Source organism: Lactuca virosa, chromosome 4 (genome assembly GCF_052849685.1).
Source record: "Lactuca virosa cultivar CGN04683 chromosome 4, Lactuca_virosa_CGN04683_v6, whole genome shotgun sequence".
NCBI lineage: Eukaryota > Viridiplantae > Streptophyta > Magnoliopsida > Asterales > Asteraceae > Lactuca > Lactuca virosa.
The window spans coordinates 482,610,751-482,622,288 of NC_136429.1; the positions used below are offsets into that span (position 1 = coordinate 482,610,751).

At 33.8% G+C, this 11,538-nt stretch overlaps 1 pseudogene; it reads right to left on the minus strand.

The window, feature by feature from the left end:
* Window positions 1-627: 627 nt before the first annotated feature.
* Window positions 628-3,822, minus strand: LOC145106906 (UDP-sugar pyrophosphorylase-like; annotated as a pseudogene).
* Window positions 3,823-11,538: the final 7,716 nt, after the last annotated feature.

An 11,538-nucleotide genomic window follows, 5' to 3' on the forward strand; every position in this document is an offset into this window, starting at 1 on the left:
ACATGTGAATCACATGTAATTCATATGTGAATTAGATATTATATACATGTAAATCACATGTAATTCATATGTGATTCACTAGTGATTTACATGTGAATCACATATAATTCATATGTGATTCACTTGTGATTTACATGTGAATCACAAGTGAATCATATGTGAATTACATGTAATTCATATGTGAATTACATGTAATTCATATGTGAATCACTTGTGATTTACATATGAATCACACGTAATTCATATGTGAATTACATGTGATTTACATATGAATCATGTGTGAATTACATGTGATTTACATGTGAATCACATGTAATTCTTATGTGATTTACATGTGAATCACATGTAATTCATAATTACATGTGAATCACATGTAATTCATATGTGATTTACTTGTGAATCACATGTAATTCACATATGAATTACATGTGATTTACTTATAACCGTCACACCATGATTCAGACAAATACAAAAATTCAAGAAAATTCGAACATGAACCATTATCAATTATGATTGACCTGATAGAAAAGTTGTTGGATGACACTTTGAATCATATCCACATGGAGATCCTTGTTCTTCTTCCGAGTCTTGTTCTTCCATTTTTACAGTTGAGTTCTCATGCACATATCATTTTATATTGCACTGCTTCCCGTGAATGCAATCTGTAAAACATGCTTCCTTCCATGCATCTCCAAAGGCCTGTTATGTAACATACATGAAAATAAAAAGAATCCCCTTAATGACTCCATCAATACACTCAAGAAAGACTATATATGTATATTCACCTTTGTGTCATCAGAAACTCCATCTCCAACAGCACCAAAGCTATCAACATTCATAAGCATCGTGACACCACGTTCATCACCTGACCATGATGGCAAGTCAGAATCATCTTCTATTTTTAAATACAAGAGTGCTCATGATTTTGTTGTTTGTTTGTTTAGATTAAATCATGTTTTGAGTCACCCAATAAGCATCAAAACAATCTTTCAAAGTCCTTCTATGAGAATTGATGGTGAAAGAAATCCAAGTTCCTATTTGTGCAACCTACTTTGTTTTCCACCAAATATTTTGTACCTTGATGAGTGGGTTGTGAGTGGGATGACATTTTTATTGTTTGACATGCCACATCTGTTAAGAGGCTAATTTTACCCTTATGGCTGTTCTTAGTGATGGCTTAATGTGTTAAGTGGTCAAAAAGCCTTTGAAATCCAAAGCTGGAAAATTCAGCAAAAATTACAAATTTGTTCCTGTATGGGAAAAATTATAGAAAAATCAATAGGAATTGAATTAATGATTTGTAAACTTTCAAAGTTTCCATTTTGAATCTAGTTTATCCATTAATTTTTCCATAACCTGTTGTTGCTTATAACTAAGGTTAAAATCACATTTTTCACCAGCTGGTCAGAATTTAGCTGCATTGATATGCAGTTTTGTAAAAATCATATAAAATTGTAGAAAAATCGTTTAGACCTTTAAAAGTACATTCTGAAAAGACAAAATTCTGAACTTCTGGAATATGAAATAAAAACGGAAGTTATACAGGCTTCATGTGTGCTAAAATAGCTTTAAATCAGATGAGAATCTGAGATCATACTTGGTTTATGTTTCCAGGCTATGGAGAAAAGCCAGTTTCACAATTGACATCACCATCAGGATGACCTGTTGCTCTAAGGAGAGGATCAAGTTGATTGTATTCCACATTAATCACCATTTCCCTACCTAATATCATATTATTTAGACACAAGAATAATCATGTATAGCAATGAATAATAAATATTAAAAACATAATAAAAATTGCAGTCTCTACTCAACACAATTTACCATCTGTATGAGTAAGCTTTTTAATGCCTCCAATGGCTTCTTTGGCCTTTCAAGGAACAGCAAGGGAATTAACATGGTATTCTTTAGTGGCACAAACTCCTAATGCTGCAGGAATCGCCTAAAAAATGGGAACAAATTAAATTTTATTTAAACTTTTTCCCACATGAAGTAATTATGCTACGATTTAGATGAACCTTAAAAAGAAGTCCATTTGTATCTTGAAAAATAAGACCCATCTCAAACCAACATCTTTCCTGCAAAAATTATAACAGTGGCTTCATAACTTGGATGAAGAGGGTTAATATTGGCACTTAAATTTAAGCTATAATTGCAAAATGTAAAGATTATATAGGACACAAATAAAGTAAAAGACCTACACACCATTCTTTAAGAAGACCACTGGAATAAAGAAGAGCATGAACATCACCATGGCCATGAGGTTTTGTCTAATAAGAAAACAACAGATTATGATGTTATGAAAAGCCAAAGGGATCAACTTGTATAACTTTTAAAATCTCACATGTATTTTGTATTTATTGTTTGGGTCTAAAGCAAGCCTAGCATCATTATCAGCCAAGCAAGCAACTTTTTCCTGGAATATGGTTAAGGTGAACTGTCAACACCATTTTAACTGCTGTAAATTGTAACGAGTATCAATGGTGAAAAACGTTTACCTGTTTTAAAAGCTTTACTTGTGTAGGTTTCATTCCAAAATAAGAATTTGATTCTAAGAGTTGTAACGTATGCCCATGTGTATCATCTGATGTCATTATCACAAGAGGTACATCTCTTTGGCATTCACCTAAAATTCAGAAGTAATGATGGTATGATGTAATCAGAAAATTAATGGACTAATTTTTGGATGCTACAGAAAGTAATAAAAGAAGAACCTTGAGCATGCTTGTAGCTAGCTTGTGATAAGGACAATATGGACTCAATGTAATGTTGTAAGAAACAAGTTCCAGTAGTTGTTTCCATGGGAAGCGCTACCTGTAAGATGATGCTAATTTTACTATATAGCATTAAGTCAAATAAACAAATGTTTTGATATTAGTATTGATAAAATGATGTGAAAACCTTTATTCCTTTGTATCCAAGACGTTCCCCAAGCCCTCCTGCAACAAGAACAAAGGCAGCATTCTGTATCTGCTTCACACCACTCTCCTCATATTGGATAAAGTTATCATCACCACAAGTGAGGACTTCGCCTGATGGAACCTTCAAAAATAGAGACCTTTTTTTATATTGAATGATCATAATGAGATAAACTTAACAATGCAGATAATCAAGAAAACAAAAGGCCAAGTTGCAGTGATTGATACCAAGATGGGGTGTAGTAGTAACTTACAGAAGGTGTGAAGCCATCAAATGGGTTCCTTCCTGTCTTTGAATCTGCCAAGAGTTCTCTGGCAGTCTTGATATATGATGCCAAACCTCCAGGGTAACTTGAATTAAGCAGATCTACCTAAAAGAACTAAGCAAATGTCATTCTAGGATACAAACAGCAACAAAAATTGTGGCAACCCTTTGCATAAGCATCAAAAAGCTAGGATTTGATATACTTTTAATATAATATTTCCAATTTAGGGTAATGAAGATGCGATTACACGATACCAAGGTCAATGGAGATCGGACATCAAAGGAATAACATATAGAAACGACCAACATTAATTGCCTGATTCAAAAACCCTAGCAACAAGTAAAATTACCTAAGCAAGCAGAGCTTTTTTATCATCATCATCAACACCAGGATCAGGCCAATTCTCAAACAAATTAACCTGCCCCGTCTCCAACAACATCTTTCCGAGCTCTATCTGCACATACCCCAAAAAGGTAAAATCAATCCCGTGTGACTCATTGTTATAACAGACACACACATACCTGTTCGGGAGATAGAATGGAGAGGTTTTTTTGGAGATTAGGAGATGAAGATGTGGAGACTTCATTGAGTTGAATGGTGGCGAGTTTCTGAATGGCGGAATCGACCGCTGAAGCCATGAATTAGGAAATTGTGAGGACGATCTCAACTCTGATCTAGAAACAGAGCTCGGTAATTGCAAACAAAAAATGGTGAAAGTGAAGAAGATGATTACAAAAATTAAGTAGAGAAATAGCAGACGGAATATTTTTGGAGTATATATTCAAATCAGTTTATCATATTCTAACCCTAATTACACACCTAAACAAAAAAATCGACTACTCAAACTCAAATTAAGTTCATCTTCAAACTCAAATTACCACCCCTGGTTTTGGAGAACATATCAACCCCTCGGAATTGGAGGCAAAATGAATTCTAAATTCTAATTTCGAGATAACTGCGCTATAATCCAAAATTCAATACCTGTAAAATGTAATGCTAACAAATGTAATAATAAACGTAGAGGAGGGAAGAAAGTACTGACTCTGCTAGGTCACCGAGCTGACGGAGAACGCCAACGAGACCGGCCATGGCAACACCTTCAAGCAAAGCTTCGGGATCATCTTTATCTGCTTCTTTACAGAGCTATTGATCAGCCAAACTGTACACATTTCTTATCTGATATCTATCTATCGGTATTTCTTCAGATTTCCAACTGGACATTCGATAGGACTATCTTCTCCAAATCGACAAGTCAAGATCATATTCAAAAGAAAACGACCGACCTAATGCTTCATTGTAGATTTTCCGATGAACTATACTCACATCATGTCACACTTCGACGATGATTTTAGGACTTGAGATCCGACGATTTGAGATCGGAGGTGTGATGAAGGGTAGAGAGAGGATCGAGAGAGAGATAGCATAAAGAGTTGACGTGATTAAATGTCCCTAAAATGTCCCTAATTTATTTTAATAAGATGCCCCCGCCCCATTTTATTTTCAGATATTTACGAAAGTGTCACGAAGCATCCTAACCCTCTATTATTTTAATCTAACGGTTATTATTTAGTTCTCGGGTTCTCAGGAAACTTTGAGTTCTCAAATGATCATTCCTATATATATATATATATATATATATATATATATATATATATATATATATATATATTAACGAGATATCATTTTATTAAGCATGAAACGCACATATAAAAGTCATAGACAAGATTACATGTACCTCCAAATATAGTGTCCCGCTGCATTTCACAGGTACATGGTTAACTTTTATATATATATATATATATATATATATATATATATATATATATATATATATATATATATATATATGTTCAAATGTTTTTATAAACTACTGTGGACCAATTATTTTAGTTACTTTAAGAAAGTAATTAATACATATTAAATGTTGAATATTTAATTAATACTCATTATATCTTCAACATGTAATATGCATTAATTACTTTCTTAAAATAAGTAAAATGATTGGTCCACAATCAATTCTACATGCACACAATAGATAGTTAGAACACAATAATCTAACGATATATATATATATATATATATATATATATATATATATATATAAACTTCTAAAAAATAAATGTTTTGAATATATTGATATAAATAAAAACATAATGACAAGATTTAAAAGTTAAACGGATATATATATATATAAAAGCAAGTTCTAGAGCGAAGTCAAATAATGAGAGCGAACCAACGAACTCACTAATAACACATTCAGTTTAATGTTTTATAGAGATATGAACAACGCCTCCTTCGTTCGAATCTAATGAATTTGAGAGTGTGGATAATGATTTGGGACAGTTTCGTTCAATTCTACTAAATTGTGCATTTGACATTAAAGAACCATATGAAAAAACATATGCATCAATTTGATGCATATGTTTATTTGAAAAACAAAAGTTCAATATCAACAACACGGTACAACAACAATGGAATTCCTTAATTTTAGCTTCTTCAACACCACTTCCATCTGTTGTAGTCAGTTCAAACTTTGTATTTCTACTGGACTATTTAGGTCGCCAACCTGGATCGAGGAAGAATGCCAAGAGAAAGGGTAGAAGTTATTTTGTTGGCCAAGTTGGGAGCTGCAGCTTTGGAATTAGAGGATAATGTACATATGTTCCTGACCCTCAGTTTTTCTTAAAAGGATGAATGGTGAGGACTTTTAAAGTCTTCGCATCTAATAAATGTATATGCTTCACTCATCTTGTTACCACAATATCTTTGAAGCACATTTATTCATCTATGTTTTAAAGTTTATCCTTTTAGCCAAACTTTTGAGCACAAATTTCATAAATGATTCATCGTTAAATACTATTCACCAAAGACTATTTATGATCTATGTACTCTCCGGGTCATTTTATTGTTTTTATGTCGAAACTTGTGATCTAGTTACTTTATAGTGTCAAGAGATACCGTAATCCTAATCATCAGCCATACCACAGTTCTTCCTTCAAGATAACAAAGTCACTTTCCTTGTTGGCAATAAATAAAGCTTCAGTGGTATGCTATTTAATGAATTAGACCAATCAAAGTTTTGAAGGAATGTTTTTATTCCTATTCATTAAATATGTTTTTGACATTGCAGTATCTTTTCAAAAACTGTCCTTTTTAATCTTAAATAAATAAAGGAGATTTTTATTAAATTCAACAAACTTTTCAAACCCAAATTGATATGACAATGCACATATCAACCGTCAGCCGTTTTCCATGCCACTACCTATAAAACTGACAGTTTCTTTTACCCAATATACCACTTTTGTCCACAAAATCATCATGATCATTAAATGTGTCCATTACTGCATTTAATGACTGTCTCCCCCCACCCACCCACCCAAAAAAAATTTGTTTAAAGTTGTATCAAACAAAAAACTCAAGAGTCTTCACATCTGAAAAAAATTTATTTTCTCGCTTGAATTTTAGTTTCAAATCCGGAGGTATAAATGTCCCATTTTCTCTCCAAGAAAGCTTTACGCTTTCTGAACCCTCCATTGACAATCTTCTTCTTCTTCTTCTCTCATCTTGCTCAAACCTTTTTCTGCAAGTTCTTTAAAATCTTTTTCTCAGCAATGGCGAAATTAGTTGCTTCCAACAAACAATAAAAACCCACTACATCATCTTCGACCGTAAAGTACATTGAGCCTTTGATTACTGCAAGCAACTATAGAGCTAATTTTCAAGATCGCGATCACTATGATCCTGCAATCAAGCTCATCATTTGTTTCATACCCAAACACCCACTGTTCAATGCCTTCGACTATATTGCAAACGTTGTTCGTCTCTCAGTTCTTTACAAAGGCGTCTTCTTTGCATTTAGACCTAAAGAAGATCCATACCAAGTTCATCTTAAGTTCATTGATGATTCAACGACTGTTCTCACAAAGACAAAATTTATTGACGCCATTAATCTCATAATCCCATCCTCAAGTTTGTTCAAAATCCCATCAACTAAAGAAGTGTTTACAGCTCTATACAAAATGGGATATCAAGCCAAGCTAAAGGGTGTTGCAGATTTCAAGAAAAGCAAGCTCCCAGCTGTGTGGAAATTTCTTTGCCATTACATCATTTGATGCCTTTTTGGTCGAATTGGTGGAACGGATTCCATGGGGAAAAAACTCCTAAACATCTTATGGAGCATCTTCACAGGCGAGCCAGACGACTATGGTACCATTCTCTTGGATGATTTCATCACCTATGTTGGAAGAGACGTTCCAATACAAGGTCTCACTAAATTCACATCTGCAAGGTTCTGGTCTCTCTACATCAAAGATCTTCATCCTCAAGCAAAATTGAGCATGGGAAAAGACAACGGTTACCTCTTCTAAAGAGAACTCAAAAGGTATTCTCTTCCTAAAGATCAATCTCTTTTCGGTCCCATTAGACAACTCCCACTGTACATCTTAAATGAGATTGGACTTATTGACTCTGCGGTCTCTAAACACATGGAGGCTACGTATGATATATCACCATATGATTCTACCCCGCCTAGCCCCATATCGCAACACACTGCCTCTGCTCCCAAACCGAAAACATCTCGAAGAAAGATTAAGTATAAAATAAAAACCCATGTCAAAATTGTGACTAAGGGTACCAGAGTCTCAAAAAAATCCAAAACCGATACCGCAAAGCCCATTTATACCGAGGAGCCCATCAATACTGAAGAGCCCAGACCTACTGCAAAACAGATCCACACTACAGACACATCACACACCGCAGACCCTTCACAATCTCAAATTTCGATCATCAGTTAACTTGTCAATGTTCATACCGAAGAACCTGAGCAATCCAACTATGAAGACTTGTTCAGAAAAAGAAAGTTGAAACTTCCCGGCCCTCCTAGCCAAAACCAAAACAAGGCAGATAACAGAGTCTCTCAAAAGTCTCATCCAGCCATTCGATTCAACGATAAATCATCCAAGAATACCCCATCCATCCGTTATGTTAAAAAAAGTGTAATAGTTTCAGATCATCAGCATGGAAACAAAGCCCAATCAGGCTTCCAAGTGGATTTTTAGTGTCGATAAAACTCCCAAGGTCTCCAGGAGAAAACACTTGCACGTTTTTACACCTAAGGAGCTGAAATCCATTGTTTTTTCAATTACAGATACACCACAAACACATACTGCACTGCATGGTCCTTTTTCAAAGACCCTTACCGGAACAGGACCAAGGCTAAACTTGGTTTTAGACCAAGGAAGTCCCGTAAATCCTATCGACATTACGACCAAATGATATAAGCACGGGGTGGACCATTGTGCAAGGATCCATGAACCTGGGGGAAACCCCGGTGGTAAACTTTGATGCAATTGTTTCAGATGATAGTTGGGCATAATCAACCAAGCACCGAGTCAAAGAAGAAAATTTTTGAAGCTTTCAAATGAGCCCTCAGAGCAAGAAAAACATAACAGGCACACCAACGAAGACAAAAGGAAGAAGCCAATTGCCTCGTTGCAGTTTACTGGGCAAACTTCCTTAACAATGCAAAGAAAAAAGATGATCTTAAAAATTCCAATCAATGAGTAGAAGCAATGCGAAGAGCTAGAGAGACGACTAGAAATCAAGCAGGTGGTTCAATACACATCTATACATAAACTAAAGTAGGTGACTCCAATGAAGATGGAACTGAATTGCAACTTAGTGATGAACTGATGCTAGGATTTCATATCCACGATGAAGAAGCTGAAGTCGAACAGAAGAAGAACGAGGATGATTTCTCCATGTTTTTGGAAGAGGATGAATAAAGTGGTTCTCACCACTCCACTTCAAAGCCAAAGCTAAAGAAGAAGAAAAAGCCTAATGTTTCAAGAAAAGAATTCCTTGAGCTCAAAAGCTCCATCGATTAACTCTTTACCGCAGTGACAACCACTCACCCACCGTAGATTCCTGCTCCGACCAAACTGCAAACCTTACAAGAAAGGATTAAATCTATTGAAACAAGAGAGAAATTTACAGCTGAAAGAGTGCTTCTTTGCATCAAAATAGGCATTTGACAGCTTGATAACCAAAGACAAGTAGACCATAAGGAATTCTTGAAGAAGGCTGAGGAGTTTATGTCACACCCCCAAACCGGAGCGGCGGAAACGTCCGGGGGTGGATGACTTCATGTTAAGTATCACAACACATGCATTATAGTAATCAAAGTACAACAAACATTACATTAATAATGTATAAGTTTTACATATGTTTACAATTCATTGTATATAAGACTTCAAAAGTATTATAAGAAAAGATAGAAGACATGACTTTAAACTGCCCCGTCATCTCAAAAATCTCGGGAATGTACTTGTCTACTGTTTCCTGAGAATACAAGTCTTTTGAAAAGAGAGTATCAATATTTAAGTTAAGTGAGTGCATAAGTATTTATGTTTAAAAGTTTATTGTTTGTTTCTTGAAATAGTAATCATGTTTATTGTTTCAGAAAATCCAATATTTTCTAATATAACTGATAAGTAGTTTTAATACCATAAAACCGTAAAAAGAATGTTTTATGTATTGTTTATGTTTTTCCAAGTTTTGTAATTGTACTCTATGAAAATCCTATAAAAATGAATATGCCTGGCTCCACCAGCTGTAATTGTAATGTAATACTGTAAATTGTATTATTGTAAAACCAGTACTTTGTATTCGTACTCTTTGGTTTACTTAATTATATACTATGACTAGCTGGCCTGCTATGACGCTTTGTAGGCATCAGAACTGTTAACGACATTTGTCACTTATAGGCATGCCTGCCCAGCTGTAGCTAACAGTCTGAGTGCGAGATTGTTAATCCCGTATAGATCTATACACATTTGTCTCGCTCTCTATCCGGAGATTCTGGTTATAATATCAGGACTTTAACTGTATTGCCTAAATGAATAAGCAACTAAACATTGTCTCAAAAAAAGCATATTGACAACTACGTATATATAAAAATGATAAAAAGTCATTTTATACAAATTATAAACTGATAGTATGATCTTTCTCTAGTATTCTTGAATGTAAAGTATTTGTACACGAGTAATCTGATAAACTTTGTATAACTGATTCGTGAAAATAGTTTGAGAGTTCCATAAATTATACTTATTATAATTTATATATATGTTTTCTGTTTGATATGTAATATTCATGAAAGTATCATCTTTGCTCGACATGTTACAAAGGGTATATGAATCTGATTGAATTAACTTTTACATTCACATATATATAATATATATAATTAACATTGAAACGACATTCGAACAATTAATTTTATCATGAGCCCACATCCAAAGAAGGAAAAGGGAAATAAAGCGAATTATCAGTCCTAAGCCCTTTAAATCTTATTTATATAAATATATATATAAATATATATATATATATATATATATATATATATATATATATATACATATGATTTTGGCAAAATATAAATTAAAAAGAGTTTATAAAACCTTTAAAGAGTTTGACAATATTTAAAAGAGTTTCAATAGTTTAAAGATCGTTTTAGAAATATTTAGAATTCATTTAATTGTAAACACAATATTCTTGTGTTAGACTTGTATCCCCCCCGCCCCCTAAAAACAATGAAAATAGTAAAAACACAGGGGTATGAACTCACCTAGTATGTGTGTTCTTGGGTGATAACGAGGTGGTAGTGACGATTTCCGAGTTTGAACACGTGTTTAACAAACGTATCCTAATAATATTATATACATAATATTGATTAAAAATCAATTATAAAGTAATTGATTATAACAAAACAATAGTTTGTAAGTAAATACTTACTATTAGCGAAGGAATTATGTATGCAGATGTACGTGTTCTTGAGTGTTTGAAGTTTAACTGCTTGTAGATACAAAGAATGGCTTTGATACTTAAGAGAATATGAAAGTTTTCTGGTCACTGATTGTATCAAATGAAGGATAGAATGACTTAAGTATGAAGGAAGAAGGTAAGGCGGTGTAAGCTTTGGAAAATGTGTCTAAGAGATTATCATTGAAGTGTTCGGCCATTTTGTGAGTTTATCCTTGTGAATTCGGTCCTTCATCACCGAATTCCTCTTGTGTTCGGTCCTAAAGTGGGACAACATGAAGAGAATTCGGTTTCAAGTCAATGCACAAAGTAGAATTCGGTTTCCAAGTCAAAGAAGTCAAGAATTCGGTCAAGCTTTGTTTCAAATGGGGAATTCGGTTTTGCTTTCTTTTCTTAAAGGGGTGTTCGGTTATGGCACTTAAATTTGATTCCAAAAACCGATTTCAATATATATATATATATATATATATATATATATATATATATATATATACATTAATATATTTCACAAGTTCCTTTAAATGTTAAGTTTAACCCCG